At 42.4% G+C, this 17,552-nt stretch overlaps 1 protein-coding gene across 2 annotated transcripts in view; it reads right to left on the bottom strand.

Moving 5' to 3' along the window:
* SETBP1 (SET binding protein 1) overlaps positions 1 to 17,552 on the bottom strand; it is a 372,459-nt gene that overhangs the window by 91,617 nt on the left and 263,290 nt on the right. The window lies entirely within an intron of this gene.

Below are 17,552 nucleotides of genomic sequence, written 5' to 3'. Positions count from 1 at the left end.
CACAAAGGTCAAAAACATAGTAATCCAATTTTTAAAGAGGGTTACTTGCAGATTAATTTAGTATTTCTACTTAGGCATCTTTGTTTTATTGCTTTCTTTTTTCCTCTATGGAGTATATTTTATATTTGAATGGAAAATAAAATTTATAAAAGGTGTTATTTAGGTGAAACTGTTCTGCTCTTGACCCATTTTGCTCTTAATTGTGACAGTTTGGGATGCTCTTATTTTATTTTAAAAAGATCAGGTACTACCCTTCTCCTCTTCAATGTATTTGTTGTTTGCTTGGTGTTTGTTTTACCAGCCTTTGGTAGATCCAATCACCTCACCTGGGTGGCGCTCAGAAGGCCACAACAGTCGTGTCTCCCAGATCTGAATCAGCAGAGAACCTCTCTGGGCCTTAGTTTAAAACCTCCAGGCCTTTCATGCAGTGAAAGCACCCTGGTATGAGAGGTGAACAATCCTAGACACCTCTTTCTTTCTCCCTCTCTCTCCACAGTTCTGAGGCCTATAGCTCTTGACCACAGATAGTTTGAAAAGCCCTGCTCTAAGGCACAACTCTGAGTATCAATCACCCCATCCTCCACCCCGTGCCAGCTTAAAACCTTTGAGTGGAATCCCAAAGTGCAGGGTCAACAGTCAAGCTCCTCCACCTGGTGCAGCAGCCCCTCCTCTTTGTCTGCCTCTCCAGATCACCCTTGGGCACCTCTCAACCGAGGCGCAGCCACCCCCAAAAACCTCTTGTCCCCAATGGGACAGAAGGCAACACGGCTCCAGTCTTTACTCTCACTGCTGCCAATGCTTGGATCTGCTCTTTCTCTCTATCCAGCCACTAGGCCCTCACGGCTGCACTCAAATGCCACCTTTTCTGGCCCTCCAGGTAGCAGTGACCACTCTCATCTCGTTTGCCCCCATGCGCCCCAGGCACACACCACTGCAGCACTGAAGGCATCCAATGTCCTTCTCTGTCTCTAAGTATATCTCTCTCTCAGAATGGCAACCTGTGGAGAGCAGTGACTGGGTCGTATGGGCCTTTGTGTATTTGAGTTCCGGACACCAAGTAGGTAGATGTTTAATACACATTTGTTTAAAACAATCAAATGTATTTGAAATTATACCAACAATGATATATTCTACTATTGAACACCAACTGGAATCACTGTATACAAAACGTGAACTAAAGGTTGGCATACCAAGGTACACAATATGTGTTTAATAATAACAGTAATTATAACCATTAATATTTATTGCATATTTCCTATGAGTCAGGCCTTATGCTACAATTTTGTAAGCAAACATACCCTACGAGGTGGAAACTATTGTTATCTCTATTTTAAACTTGAGAAATCCGAGGCAGAGATTGCTTAAGTCACTTGCCCAAGATCTCTTGGGTTGATCTCTTTGGTCAGCCTCTTTCCTTTCCCAGTTCCTTCCAGTGATAAATCAGAGGCTGCCCATCACTTTTAGGCCTGAGTTGGTAAGCAAATCCATGGGGGCTGCTCGCTGAGGAAGTAATATGAGTCCTCAGCTTATGAGGCTATAATGTACTTTGCAAAATGGAAGTCACTATCCCCAAGTGTGCAAAATAACCAGATCCGGAGATAGGATTCCTTGACTCAAAGGCAGCAGCAGCTTCGGAGCATTTGCTTGCCTATTTGACTGTGAGTGGACATTATTTGGGATTTCTCCAGGTGCAGCTACACCTGAGGTCACAGCTGATCAGCTGTTATAGCAATGTCGAAAGGGAGCACTATATAGGCAGAGTCAGGAGGTCAGGTGTAAACAGAAGGTGAGGAAGTGCAAGGTCTGGTGGAGTGACCTTCAGCGTAACTTCATCTTCCAATCAGGAGGGTGTTTCCCGGGGTCCCGTAAAACTTCCTCTGGGCATAGGGCTTCTAAATCCCAGCTTCACAAGGCAGGTAGTTGGTGTAGGAGGGGAAAATGAGATTTTACAAATAAAGTCAAACCCAGGCCCCAGCCAGCTAAAATGTGTCTGCTTTTCTTGGGACCACCCCTCTAGCGCGCAGCCAGCAGAAACAACGTGCAAGGACCCAACCTAAAGTCCGTATTTTATTTGAATAAAACAGTCTCTAAATGCTGACATTTATAACTTCACAGGAAAGGTTTGGGAGGAGGGAGAAAGCGTAAAAGAACATTCTGTGTAGCACCATGATGCTGCCAACAGTTTGTGGGTTGGACGGGGCACTGCGTTCCTCAAGATTAGACAAAACTGAGGGTTTCTTCTTCTTCTTCTTTAATAGCGAGGAAATATAAAACCTCCCTTCATGTCAGAGTCTCAACTCTTCACACTTTTTGTATAATTTTGCCCATTCAGGAGTAATATTTAACTGAAGGGAAATCAGAAAAGCTGTAGCTTTTTTTTTTTTTTTTCTAGAAACCAAAAGAATGTAAAGATATTGAGTTTAGCTTTCTAATTCAATTTCTGAATTTTCTATTTTTTAATGAGAGAAAGAATGTTAGTGGATATAAGGAGAAAGCATATGTTTTGGTGATTACTAGAATTTCAGTGGTTGGTATTTTATGAACATGCCACTGAGCTGTACTACGAGGACCAGCAAGTGTTCAGAGTGACCCCCCACTCCTGACCCCCACCAAAGAGAAATGTCAGCAAGAAATCCAAGCAAGGGAGTTATTTTCCTTTCCGCATGGAATTGAACACAGATTCTGAACTGTGAAAAGAAATTAAGAGTGAGAAATATTTTGATTTAATACATGTTCCGAGCCACCTCCTCCTAGCATGAGAGCTACACCTGAATTACAGACTGAGGTTTGGTGGTTGGTTAGCTGTCGGGTCACGCTCAGAGCAAGTCATTATAACTCAATGGCTCAGGCAGGGATTAGAGGAAAAGCCACTGCTACCTACTTATGAAAAAAGGGTTTGTTAAGCCATTCAGACATGTCACAGAATTGCAAGATGGCCCAGAACTGCTTAAATGATCAAGGTAAGTAATATCACGGCCATACTAATCTGTGGAAGACTGGTTACCGTGCCATTTCTTTGATCCCAGTGGTCCCCTCTTGCTGGTAGAACCCGATTGAAATCTACCACTCGACAGGAAGCTCTCTGACAAGGCCACCCCCCTAATCCTCCACACAGATAGCCAATTAAGCAGACCATGCCCCCACTACTCATATTTTTTTCTCCCAAAACGTATCATACTTTGTTGTTATTTAATTATTTTATTTGCTCTTTTTCTCTTCTGCATCAGTTAGTAGACTGTAAACTCCATAAATACAGAAGCCTTATCTTTCTTGATCATTTTTATATTCCCAAGACTTTTACAAAATATTTATGTAATGCATGAATAAATGCACAGCTTTTCGAAGAACACTGTATATATATTCATGTTAACCCCAAGCTGTTCCTCTCTGTTCCCCATTTATGTAAATCCAGCCTATTCTTCAAGGCCCAGGTATGGTACCACCTCCTCCATGAAGTGTCCCATGTGCAACTCCAGTCTACAAATAAACTGTCCCTCTTCCGAGTTCTTTATCATCCAGCTTAGCAATTTGTGGTTTGATAATTGACTTTTATTTTTTTTTTACTGCATTTTCAAAATTATCCACGAGATAGACCTTCATCTACCAGATCACAAGGAGAAATCGACAAAGAACACAGGTAATCAGTCATGAGGCAAATGTTAGTATTGTCCCTTCTGAACGCTGTTCTGAAAGGAAGACAGAGCACGTGTAAAAGTCAGAAGGTATGGAAGCACAAGGTACCTGTGTTCAGGGAACAGCAGGAAGTTGCAGGCACTGGAGCATGGGGGAGGGGAGTGTCCAGGAGTCAGAGAGATGCAGTAGAAGGGAAAGCAGAGATATTGGACCCTCTGCTGCCAGAAGGGCCACATGGAAAACAGAAGAATGAATGCTGGTAGTTTCTAGGAGCAAAGACCAGCCCCTGGCTAACAGCCAGCAGGTACTTCGATGCTAAAAGCACAAGGGGGCTTCCCTGGTGGCGCAGTGGTTGAGAGTCCGCCTGCCGATGCAGGGGACGCGGGTTCGTGCCCCGGTCCGGAAGGATCCCACATGCCGCGGAGTGGCTGGGCCCGTGAGCCATGGCCGCTGGGCCTGCGCATCCGGAGCCTGTGCTCCGCAACGGGAGAGGCCACACAGTGAGAGGCCCGCGTACCGCAAAAAAAACCAAAAAACAAAACAAAAAATAAAAGCACAAGGAACTAAATGAGAGCTCAACCTGAATGAGACTGGAGGCCCATCCTTGTCCAGAACCTCCAGCCCTGCACGCACCTTGATTTCAACCTCATGAGATCTTAAGCAGCTAAGGCTTCTGGACCTCTGACCTACAGAAACTGTGGGCTAATAAACTTGTGTTGTTTCAAGCTGCTAAATCTATGATAAATTTTTACAGCAACAATAGAAAATGAATACAAATTTCACTATTTCTCTTATCACTACATTTTTATGGCTGGGGTGAGTAGATAAATTGGTCTTCAAAACAGGTGCCACTGACTAGTGCTAACAGATCCTGGCTGCGGCAGACCAAATGCCAAAGGGTTGAAACTGCCTCCCCTTTCAAGAGACTTCCAAGTCCTGCCGATGATGCCGGTACAGTGAACTTGCAGTTATCTTTGAGTGAAATGTGTATTTTGTTATTTATCCACCATAACTGTCTAATCCTGACACCTTATCTTTGTCATCAAATACAATTGTGGTCCAGCGGATGTCTGCACCTCTGTGTGCATATGTGTGTTCAGAGGGAGATTTAACTTCACCCCAATAAGAGCACAACTGGGAGAGAAAGCCTGCTGTTTAAAGAAGACTTCTATAGAAATCTGCTGTGTTGTATTTCCTGTGCTTGAATATATTATCCAAAGTGGAAGTGAAAGGAAATGAACATTATTAATGACCATGTGGTAAGCTGTGTGCTGGATGCTCTCATGTATATTCTACTTTTCTTTGGCCCTCATAAAACTCTGCCAGGTAGGTATTAATAGCCTCATTTTTCAGATGAGGAAAAAGAGGATCAAAGAGGCTCAGTTGCCCAAGGTCACACTACTAGTAAGTGGGGATTTAGCATCCAAATCTGCATCCAAGAGGCTTTAACTCCCTGGCATTTTAACGATCTAGTATGCTGCCTTAGGAGTTGCTGAATTTATTCTTAAGCTAGTGAACTGTGTCCTGTGCAGCTCAGATTTTATCTGAGTGAGTCATGACATTCTTACCTAAAATAAAGATAAACAATATGAGGCCATATAGAAATAAGCGCTGAAATGAACGTGAAGATATTAGTTATACCAGAGAAGCAGGATATGCCAGAATGGTTAAGGAAATAAGTAGGTAAGATTTAGAAGCCAGATTGAAGAGATGTTCTATGTGAAGGAGGCAATGTGGTGACTGGTGATTCAGCTTAAGGCTAATTATGGTATTTTCTGTAGGGTAAGGTGGATTTTGCAGAACTCACAGCAAGTCAATAAGCTGAAAATGATCAGAAAACAAGGTGAGACTGTGCGGGTAGATAATAGAGGGTCTTTTAAGCCAGATAAAGAATCTTGGACTTGATGCAAGAGGAATGGATACTTCTACATCTGGCGTCAATTACACATTTCACTATGGCTACCTTCATGGATGTTCCATGAAAAGCTATTTCATTCTTCTTTTTCCGTTTCAATAATTAATATATTTATTTAGTTAGAGCTCTAAGGGGTAGGGTGTAAGGAATGGAAACAAAGGAGCTTTGCTCTGGGCTGATTATTGCCAAAAGGATCCCTGAAATGCAGAATGAAGTAGAGAAGCATTGCTGTGGACCAAGAAGGTGCAACCCTGGCCTGGTGGAAGGCCAGCCCACATGAACGAAGTATTTCTGGGGTTTGAGGGGCTTCCATAGGCAGGCAGAGCTGACATCCCGCACTGGGGAAATCACTTGAGGGAGCCATTACCCAGTGTCCTCACCAGTGGCAGAAGAAGACACCCAGAAATAAGCTTTTCCTCTCTAAGACCACTGAGACAGCGTTTCAACTATTATAATTAATATCAATTGGACCTGGAAAAATAATGGAGAAAACGTAACTACGAAAAGTTATTTCAGCTATTTTATTTAATAAAATAAAATTTTATTCGTACTGTCCATGAAGACTTAAGAAATCTGGAAGATTTTCTCTTCTCCTTTGCCTAATAACCTATGCAAATACCCATCTCAGAGCATACGTTGATGTAGGCTTCCTGAGTGAGGAGGAATGGAAGAAAAAACAAACAGGGGAGCTGCCTTTTGAAATGGGAACTATTGGCTTTCCAGCTTCACCTTAGATATATCCATAGGTATATGAGGAAGGAAAATAAGCAAGTACAGGTAGTTCTTTGTGTCACAAACCCATAATCAATAGCTGGCTCCCTCTCTTTAAGTGATCTCATCTCAGTATGAGTGACAGCAACACTGACCAATGAGAGTAGCTATAACTTGACGTACGTGTGTGTGTGTGTGTGTGTGTGTGTGTGTGTGTGTGAAGTGGAGGTGGTATCTGTAACAGACACTGGCTGGTTGCATTTTCCACTTCAGGGTGGAGTCATGGATCTCAAGCTTTGGAAAATTTATTGCATTCCCCCTTGTCAGATTCTGATTTGACAGAAACGCTGAACACCCGGCAACTCTTGGGAAAAAGTTCTGGCAACCATCTTCAGCTGTGACTAATTTGTCCCCTGCCCGGTTGCTGTCCTGGAACTTGAACTCTTATGGAGATCTTAAATAGGACAGTCTGGAAATCTGGATGGTTTTCATGCCCAATTGCTGCTGCATTTATTTTAAAAATATACTCCCCCATTTGGGCAATGACACAGAATGCAGAATGAAAGGTTGTGGTACTATGGTGGTCAGTTCTGGGAAGGGACTTGAGAGAAAACTGAAACGACCAGGCAGCTGAAGTGGCGATGAGAAGAGAGGAGAAAGAGGGATGATGGGGGAGGGGAGCATGGGCCGGGTTTCCTGGGCTGCTGGGGAGGCAGGTTGCAAGGTGAGCAGTTACCAACACCAGCTGGGGACTCGTGTTATTTACCTTATCATAATAGCTATTTAGTGAGATTGTAGATGATTTCATGTTTCCTATACATGTTTTTCTAAATTTTCCAAATTTTATTCACTAACAGGTTTTGTTTTAGATGATAAAATAAACAGTAAGTGTTTTCCCAAATACTCATTTGCTCTATGCAATGGGTGGAGAATCCATTTTTATTGCTGTTGTTGGGGTCTCAAAGAGAAAAATAATATCTAATGCTAAAGCAGTTCATTACTAAACTAGGAGAAATTTGGACAGACTTTTAGGACTATGTCACTCCTATTGAAAGATGACAAGATGTCCCTTACATATTTGTAGTTGTAATACTGCCCAGTACTATGTCTTATACATTTCAGATACTTTTTAAATTGTATGATTAGAATAAATAAAGTAAAACTATAACCAACAGCACAAAGAAGTATATCTTGTAAGAGAAAACTCTTTGGTCCACTGGTCTTTCATGGAATATAAGACATGATAAACTGCTTCAGAACCATAGTTTTTTTACCCAATCCCAATTCCTGGTGGTTGGTCAAAAGGGGACCAAGTCTCCTAACACTTTACCAAACTTTTTAGATGTAGCTCTAAACCCATGGTTTCCTTAGTGATTTGCTCTGGTCTGTTTTTATTTTTATCCTATGTCACTCCCAAGATGCAAATTTTGTATGTTTACTACTAGGTGTGTAAAATCCCTCAAACTTTTCTTTAAAAAATAACAAAGTTTTAAATATTAGGCTTAGTGTTTTGTGACTTAGTGAATAAGACCATTCTTGCTCTCCCTTTGCATCTCCTTTGTGATTTTTCAGAATGGATACACTCCATCAGGGTCTCTGTTCACCAGAGGAGGTGAAGGCTCTGCACAGAGAATTGGCCTCACACCCTGGGCTTGGCCAGCCCTGGCTCCAAAGAGCTCCCTTTATATAAAAAACTAACTGTAGTGGAGATCAAATTGCTTATTAGCTAGTTCCTTATTCTGGGCTCGAATATTTAACCCACTGGCAAGGGTTCTTGAGGGATAACTCAGAAGCTGAGATATACTACTGACCTTGTCAAAGACTTTGGAAAAACAGTGGGGAAAAAAGGAGGTGATGGGAAAAGTCAGAAAAACTGGAATCTAGCACTTTCTCTGCACAAAACTGGTTCAGTGACATTGGACAAACACTTTAACCCTCTGGGTTTTGATTTCCTTGCCTGTCAAGTGGGAGAAGAACACCTATCTGCAAATCTCAGTGGAGTCTGAAGATCAAATAAAAGTCAGGAAATGTGCTTTGAAAAGCAGAATGCCCTGTTCAGAGGTAAGGGGTAACTGGGATGTAGCCTCAGGGGAAGCTTTTTATCTCTCTGTGTCTTCAGATCCTCCATCAACATGGGAGCCGACCCGGCACACTCATGCCCACCTTCTCAAGCTCCCCAAGCCCTTCAGAGAAGAATGGGAAACTCCAAGCAGAGGCAGCTCTTGGGACTTGCTCGCTCTACTCTGTTGATCCTCCCTCTTAATGCCTCCTTTTTATCCAACTTGTTCTAAATCCTTATGTAATAGGGCAAACACTCATATCAACTTGCTTTTATAGCATGGAACTTACTACTCTGAAATTTATTTTATGGGTCCTTTTTCCTGTAGAATGGGTGTTTATTTCTAGTCATTAATGGTTAGTCTCTCATTATTCTAATTACTTTCCATATGTGTATATATCTACCTCTTGTCTCCTGATAGCTTTACAAAGTCTTTGAGGGAGGCATGTTTCCTGGTACTTCATCATTTCACCCAGCACCTAGCACCAGGCTCACCACCCTTCATGCCCAGCACCCTTTAACACCAGTGTGTCCTCGATCCCTCCGGGATGCAGTTCCACATTCTCTGCATGGCAACTATACCCTCTTAAAAGTCCATCCCCACTCAACTGCTAACTTCAGTCTAGCTAGGTGCCTTCCCGTAACCCCCCACATACACCCACCTCCAGGTCTTAGCTCATCTGGTGCCTCACTCAATCACTATGCATCCACTCTCAAAGGTTCAAGTCCAGGATTCATTTTTTACTGAACACTGACATCCTTTCTGATCCTGGATCACTATGGCTCCCATTGTTGGCCACTGAGTTCACACAGATTAAACTTGGTCTGCATTTATTCTCTGGTTGTTTTATGTATGCTAACTTAAGTCTCTTTGCAGTACAGTATAAGGAAATTAAGGTCAGGGGCCCTTCCTTGCTTTTCGTTTATTCTGGTCTATTTGTTATATCTTGGCACTATGTTACATGTTAAGTAACTAAAGAGCTCCCAATCATTTTGAAGAATGTAAGCTCTTTATGAAACAGCATATATATTTTATTCCACAAAGTAGTAAAGTCCTCTGAAAGATCAACTATTAAGCTTTAGTCTATAATACTTTGCACACAGTAAACATTCAATAAAAGATCCATCTACCAGAACTTGTGATAACCTGAGCAGTTCCTCCACACACTCACAGCAGCACAGCTAATACCCATGGCACCACAAAGAGGAGTTTTCAGAAGTTATCAAACAGCCATTACCATGACCAAAAATTAAGCACCTGTGCATCTGTGGGACGGGAAAGATGCAGGTGGAGCCTGCCTGGAAGCACTGACTTCTTTTTAAATACTCACCTTTTCTATATGTGGCCTTCGCAGGGAGGCAGAATGACATAGGATAAAGGGGTCTGGCGTTGTTTTTATGCTCCGCGAATTGGGGGACCTTAGACTGAAGGCCTGTTAAGAATGAGTGCGTCACTTCCCGTCAAGGACTGACTACAGAACAAAGCCTTCTAAGAAGCTGGAGCACTGCTAGAACCACAACCAAGTTTTGCTTGCTGCACCTGCAGCCCCTGTTTTCTCATCACCCACTTATTCATCACCTCTTTGCCATCTGAATTTGGCACATAGCCCACCACCTCTTAACCATATAAGGCACTAAATACATAACTGTTAACTTGTCTGTTTTCTCCAGAGCCACCAGTATGTTCATCCATATTCTCATCTAACCTCATCTTCTATGAACTCTGCAGCTTGGGCCCTAGTGGCTACCCCATTCTTCTGAAATCCATTCTTCCTTGAGCCCTTGGTTCTTCTCCAACACTTCTGTCATTTCTTCTCTGTATCTGCTTGACCCCCTATTATTCTGCCTCTCTCTTTAAGGTGAGCCACAGGGGTTCCCCCGTCCACCCTCTTTCCTTCATTCTCCACAACTGTCTCCTTTGGTAAACCTCTAGCTCTAGCTCTGTACAGTGCTGCCAACTGCTGCCTCAACAACTCATCTCCTTACACACCAACCAGATTCTCTCTTGGATTTCTATAATTCTGTTCATGTGCCACCACTCTTCCAGTTGCCTGAGGTCAACGTATTGGAACCATCTTTGACTTTAGCTAAAGAGATGAGTCAGGAATTACTCTATTATTTTTTTGCTTGAGCACCTGAGTAGGTAATGATGCTTTTATGATGCTTATAAATCTAGGGGGTGGTCTGGGGGAGGAAGGGCAGGGTAGTGGGTACAATTCAAATAAGAAAGGGATAATTACAATATCATATGAAAAATTCAAAGATGGGATAAGTTTGCCCAACCCAGGCTAGAGGGAGGGAGCAGTCAAGGGAAAAAGACAAATTATAATTTGGTCATTTCGTGACTTTCCTCTGAATAATGAAATGGCTGCCCACTGTCTGCTTAATTAAGCACAAGCCCCAGAGTGTGGGGAAAAACCTTTAAACTCCAGCACGACATTCTTTTCCAACCTTATCTACCATGATTCCCCAACTACAGATCCTAACCTCAATAAAAGTAGACGAAACACCATTTCCCAAATGTTTCTTGGGTATTTCCACCTAAATACGTTTGTTTACATTGCTTCCTTCCTACTCTGTGCTTGCCTCCACTCCCTCCCAACACCATCTCACCATCTCCATTCTCCGAAAGACTCTTCCATCCTTTAAGACCCATCTTGAATGGTAACTACCAAACAGAAGCATTTCCTGGTCCCACATCTCCACCCCCACTGAAAACGTGGCGGTGGCTCACCCTCACTTGGACAGCCCAGCACGTCCTTCTCTGTTGACAGCCCAGTCTCTTCTCTATGACTTTCTGATTGCCGTTACAGTCTGCCTTATGAGTTGCATCCGTTTTCCTCCCCTAAATTATACAGGAGAGCCTTCTGGATTGTAACCTCTTTGACAGCAAAAGCATTGAGTTACTTAAGGACTCCCCCAGGACTTCACCAAGCCATGCATATACTAGACACTAAATAAATAATTTAAAAAGTTTTTCTCTTGTTTTTGTCAATTCCCCTTGAATTCAGTGTGAAGTGCTATACTGGCACAAGCATGGTTCACAATCCTAACAAGTATTCAGTCCTGTTGATTGTTTGTTTATAGAGTGAAGAGATGTTTTTCTGGAGGGTCCTTTCAAAGGCACCATCCTTATCTCTGCCCAGTGACAGGCTAGCCTTTGGAAGCCATGCTTTACTGATTTCTCTGGTCAAGAAAGGTTCCATGTTGTATCAAAGCCAAGTCTGTCAAAATTGTGACTTCTCTGCACCCACACCTGAATCTTCATAATTCTCCAAAGCCACAGAAGTATATATAAAAACGTCCAACAGGACGGGGGAATGTTTGCCAACTGTGGGAAGATAAATGACCTGGAGACTTCATGCTCCAAAGGCAGATTGCTGGATTTCTGGTTCAGCGTAGCAAAAGAGATGCTGTTTATTTGTTTGTTTGTTTTTTTCATTGCCAGAAAGTTATGGGTCACAACATTTAATTTGATTAATTCCAAAAGGAAACCTTAGGAGGAACTGTGGGAGGCTTGATAAAATAAGTATGTGCAATTGTTAAGACAGGAAAGGAAAAAAAAATGACTTCCATTAGAGCCCACAAAGATCACTTCCAGTCCCAAACATGGGTCCCCAGAGATAGCCTGGAAGCCAAATTATTGTCAAAGAGAGGCTTACCTTTTACAACAGCTCACAGCAAAAGAAAACATATAGCTTAACATCCCTCCCACAATTCACTTTTCTGTTTTTTTTTTCTTTTATTCTCTCTCTCTCTCTCTTCCTTTCCCTTTCCCCCTGCCTTATGTTACTCTTCCCAGCCTGAGCTCTTCTACCAATTAGATATGTATCATTGGATGAGTCACTTGAACTTCCTAAGCTCCAGTATGCTCAAACACCTAAGCAAAATGATGTGTTTATATTACATTATTAAGATTCTTTTACTTCTGAGTGTGAATATAAATGCAAGTTTGCTCTATCTGCTCCTATACAATTGGTCATATTAGTGCTCTAACTTATTTGTTTCTAAGGTGATGAACTGTGGTTTTAGCCTGCACAAAGAACAAGCTAATTTGTTGGTGGATCCTATGAGGTTCCATCTTTTGGAAAGGTGAGATCAAATGGCTAAGTGAAGTCACTTGAGCCAAAGATAAATGGGGTGTCACACAGATTAAGACACGGACCAGAGGCATCTGTTTTGAAACTTCACTGAATAGCTAATTAATTGGCCAACTTGGCCATAACTTCAGCATTTTCTCTTTAACTGCACAATCTAGGGAGGGGTGTGTGTGTGTGTATTCAAATTCCATTGTATAAATTTGAGAATCCTAGACTATCATGTCTGGTCAGAACATTTATTGTCCTCGTATCACTTGGGAAAACTGAGAGTCAAAAATATAAAGAGGTCTTTCAGCTGGTTAGCATAGGAGACAAGACTGGGGCAGGTACTCATAATCCTGCTAAACCACACAGCAACCATTCGCTAATTAATCTTTCACTTCCTCCTACAGGATGACCCAGAATTCAACTTGGATTAAGGTTAAACAGACCACACTTCATCAACTTTCCATTTTTTACTCTTCCTTCTTTCCTGGTTTTAACTTTCTCCTCCCATGAGTCCTCTTCTTCCTTCTATTCCAGTTTTAGAAAACCTTCCTCACACATGTTTCTTTTGTATGGTTTTCATGACATTTTGTCCATGTGGTTAATTCCCTCATCTGGATGACTGCTTTGAGGAGACTTTTGTATTATTCTTGGCTTGGGCATCCATTTCCTGCCTGTGAGTGACAACAGAGACTGCCTCCCAAAATGCCCACAGTGCCGATAAGAGGAGCTGGCATAGGGTAAGATAGAGCCACAAGGAGAGGTGGAGTCAGCCAGTCTCAAAGGAATCCAGCTACATACATGGCAGGACTCTGATATCTGAGAGGTGAGCTAAGGATGAATTATCAGCATCCATTCATCATGAGGAAAGTACCTGACACTGGGGACTCAGGATGGCAACCTTGACTAAGAATGGCATTGGAATAAGAGGTAACAGGTATAAACTTACACTTCTCACTGTTTCCCCAACATCTGATGGGAGTCTGGACAGCAGTGGTCAAAATGCCTGGAGTTCCTGGCATAATTTTAGGTCAAAGTATGCAAAGATTGTTTCCAAGAGGTTGGAACAGGAAGAACATCATTCACACTAGAGACCTCTTCCACCGCCTCATGAGAACTTGGCTCTGAGAGCATACAGCATCATTCTATGTATTGTCACCCTTGGACAGGTTTGCTCTCTCGGAATCTGCTGCATGTCAGGGTGCGTGAGATGGTGGTGCCTGGTGGGAGAGCAGCACAAATGAGGGCCAATAAGGCTTCTCCCAACTCTGAGAGTCTGTGGATTACACCTTCCCACTATTTATCCATTATTTGGCCCCAAGCAAGCATTTTTATAAATGAAGATTTACCAGATGGTGTGCATTTAGAAAATAGGTCAAAAGAGTCACTGCCTTTTGAAACCAAAGAAGCAGTAGGACAGAAGGAGTAAAATACAGGAAAAAGGCAAGGAGTCTGTGTAATTTCTTAGATCTAGGTATGTTGAAAGGGGGCTAACAAGACAATGCATCCATCTGCTGGGGCAGGGGGATGGAGGATGAATGACTTTCCAAGCAGGAAAGAGGAAATGGAGTGTGCAACTGCTGCTATTGCTAAATGGGGTCTCTAATTCCTCTTCTCCATAATGGTAATGACTTCCATTTATATGGTGCCTTTCATCAGTTCTGATCTGAGGGAGCACTCAAAGGCCTCTTTTCACTCCACCCCTAAATCTGGTCCTCAACAGGGTAAAGAATGATATCTGTATTTATGCCATATCTATTTTGGAGAAGACTAGCTCATGTGAAATTGGACATTAAGATGCTATGGAAATGAACCCAGAATGGAGAAGGAAGAGGTCGAGGAAGAGAAGGTGTGGAAGGGAAGATGCTTATTTCTAATCATGACCTTCAGTACCATCCAGCTGAACAGACACCGCGACTCAGATACTCTGAAAGATCTTAATGCCTCCAGTAACCTCAGCCTCATCCTGTCTCCCAGCTTTTAATGGGTCTTGGCACTCTTTGGAGTGTATAATATTAAGGTGAATGCCTTGGGTTCCAAGTGCTACTAAGGACATTTTTTTCCTGATGCTTTAGGGATTCAGGAATAGAGGGGATATTCAGGATATAGGCAAGGAGAGGCCAAGGTTTGGAAGGAAAGGGAATGATAAGGAATCTGGTCTGTTCCAATAAGATATTCAACAAGATGTGTAGGCATAACTCACATAGACACAGAAGCCACTAACAATTAAGATTCATGAAAATGTTCAGAAAAAAAGAGAAAACCTCACACAACACAAAAATAAGCACCAAGCAGTGGCATAAATAACTCAGGGAATTGGATTTCAGTAAGGACAGAAGTGGAAACCCTGTCAATGTATATATCAATATTTCCAGGCTGATATTTAGAAAAGCTTAGGCCATAAGAAATCCTCCTTCATTGGTTGGGAACTGAATAAAGGAATGTCTTTTTGTCTTAATTACTCTCTTCTGCACTTATCACATAATCACTGTGCAGATGCCCTAGGGGAAAGCATGTAATCAGAGGATAGATGGGATTCTGAGAGGCAGGGTGGTGGTGGGATATAGGGACACTGGGCTGGGGACCAGGACCTGTGTTCTAGACTTGGCCTTAACTAGTTGGGTGACATGCAGCTGAGTTGCAATGCAGTGGGCAAAGCCCTGGGCTTAGAATAAAAAGTGACAGCTTTCTGAACTTGGACAGGTCACTTGATCTCTGAGCCTCAGTGTGCTAATCCATAAAATGGGAATGAAAATATTTCTCTTCTAAGATTGCAGGAAGGATGTTATAAGAAATACATGTAAAATGGCAAACATGCCATACAAAAGAGGTCTGGCCCAACTCTCTGAGTTACAGATGGGCAGATAGTACCCCAGAGAGATAGGATACCATGCCTAAGGTCATAACAGAGTTGGGTGCAATACTCAATTCCTAGGCTGAATCCAGCTTTCTGTGGATGGCTGCAAAACAAGTAAGCTGGGGAAGGGGAGGGAGAATTTTAAATGAAGTAACGACCACCTTGTGAATGCAAACACAAGGAATTTTGTATGGCTAGAGTGTGGCCGCCCTCAGAGACACAGTGACCGGATGAACCCCTAGCTGGCAAAATTCAACCAGAACCCAAATGTAATACGGTCCAGACATGCAGAAGTCCCAGTAAGACTGCTGAGAACCCTAATGGCAACAATGGCTGGTTTTAGCTTCTGAGACCTTGTTTCTCAGGTCTGTTAACTTACAATTCTTGCTTGTAGGTTCTCAGCAATAACATACCACCATTGTTTTCTAGCTAAACAATGCCAAGAAAATAGAAATAAGAATGCCTTCTGTCATGGATAGTTCTGGTTCTATGGATAAATTCCACCACACTGAAAGAGAAAGCAACAGTACTTCTCATGTTAAAGTTTAATCTTTTAGCAACTCCTGTCCATGTGGGCTTAATTTAGGCTTTGCACAAAAAACAAACACCTTCAACAAAGTCTGATGATCAGAAATGGGGAAACCCAGAAGAGCACATCCACTTGTGCAGACATGAAGTGTGGGCCATTTATCACCTTAGCAAGTGCAGGAAACATGACTGCTAATTGGTCTCTTCATTAACCAAGGAGATCATCTACCACGACAGCAACTCAGAGCTGGGGGTGATTTGGAGCAATATTTAAGTAGCTTCTAACTCATAATCATATCTTTCTTTCTTTCTTTCTTTCTCTCTCTCTTTCTCTCTCTTTCCTTTCTTTCTTTCTTTCTTTCTCTCTCTCTCTTTCCTTTCTTTCCTTCTTTCTTTCTCTCCCTTTCCTTTCTTTCTTTCTTCCTTTCTTTCTTTCCTTCCTTCCTTCCTTCTCTTTCTTCCTTTCTCTCTCCCTTCCTTCCTTCCTTCCTTCCTTCCTTTCCTAATAGATCTTTATTGGAGTACAATTGCTTCACAATACTGTGTTAGTTTCTGTTGTACACCAAAGTGAATCAGCCATATGTATACACATGTCCCCATATCCCCTCCCTCTTGAGCCTCCCTCCCACCCTCCCTATCCCAACCCTCTAGAAAGGAAACCATAAACAAGACAAAAAGACAACCCTCAGAATGGGAGAAAATATTTGCAAATGAAACAACAGACAAAAGATTAATCTCCAAAATATACAAACAGCTCATGGAACTCAATATCAAAAAAACAAACAATCCAGTTAAAAAACTGGCAGAGGACCTAAATAGACATTTCACCAAGGAAGACATAGAGATGGCCAAGAGGCACATGAAAAGATGCTCAACATCACTAATTATTAGAGAAATGCAGATCAAAACTACAATGAGGTATCACCTCAAGCCAGTCAGAATGGCCATCATCAAAACATATTTCTTTTCGAAATCTGCTGGCCTAGAAAATGTCTCTAAATCCTCATGAACAGACCTCTTCACCTTCACTAATTATGGACTCTGCATGAAGGGAGAAGACAAACAAGGGATACACATCATAAACAGAGGTGAAATAGTGCACCCAAAGCTTATCAGGGGTAATCAGTCCTTTAAACCAGGCTTTGGCCAGAGGGTTTGTACTGTTTGGGGGCAGGGAGATCATGAGGAATCCTTTTAGCTTCTGCAGCTCCTAAGAAAGGAGTTTCTACCTTTTTCCTAGTAAATAACTACTCTGTTCTACAGGAGTCTTTTATCATCTGTGTGATGTGTGGACATGGACAAAGGGATATTTATGCAGAAGTGTGAGGCTTCCATGGCAAGGAAGGTTTATGTGGGTGGGCAGGTTAGCAAGGAAATTCTCCCAGCAACTGACAAGGAATGAGCTCTTCCTAGTAGCCACCAGCACTTCAGTTTAGAGATTAGTGGGCAAATCCCATCCCCAGTGGATATGCAAAGAGACACAGCAGTAGGTTCCAGCAGAGGCAGGAGGCTCACAGCACCTTTCAGTCTGGTTCCGCCCACCCTCACCTTTATGCAGGGAAATGACAGGTCAGGGCTGCACTTTAGGGGTCTACCAAGAGCTGCTTATCAGATGCCAAAAAGAGGACAACATGGCTTTGGTCTGTGGCTTCCTTATCAGGTAGACTTCAAGATTCACTGGTCATCAGCTTCCAATGGCTCTACTGTAGATGTTTCAACCTAGGATGTGTGACTTCTAGAGCTAGCATGTCAGGTAAACTAGAT

This window comes from Grampus griseus (assembly GCF_964374135.1).
Source record: "Grampus griseus genome assembly, chromosome: 12".
In the NCBI taxonomy this organism is placed as follows: domain Eukaryota; kingdom Metazoa; phylum Chordata; class Mammalia; order Artiodactyla; family Delphinidae; genus Grampus; species Grampus griseus.
Note: the sequence above shows the minus strand (reverse complement) of the source record. Positions and strands in the feature narration are given on the sequence as shown.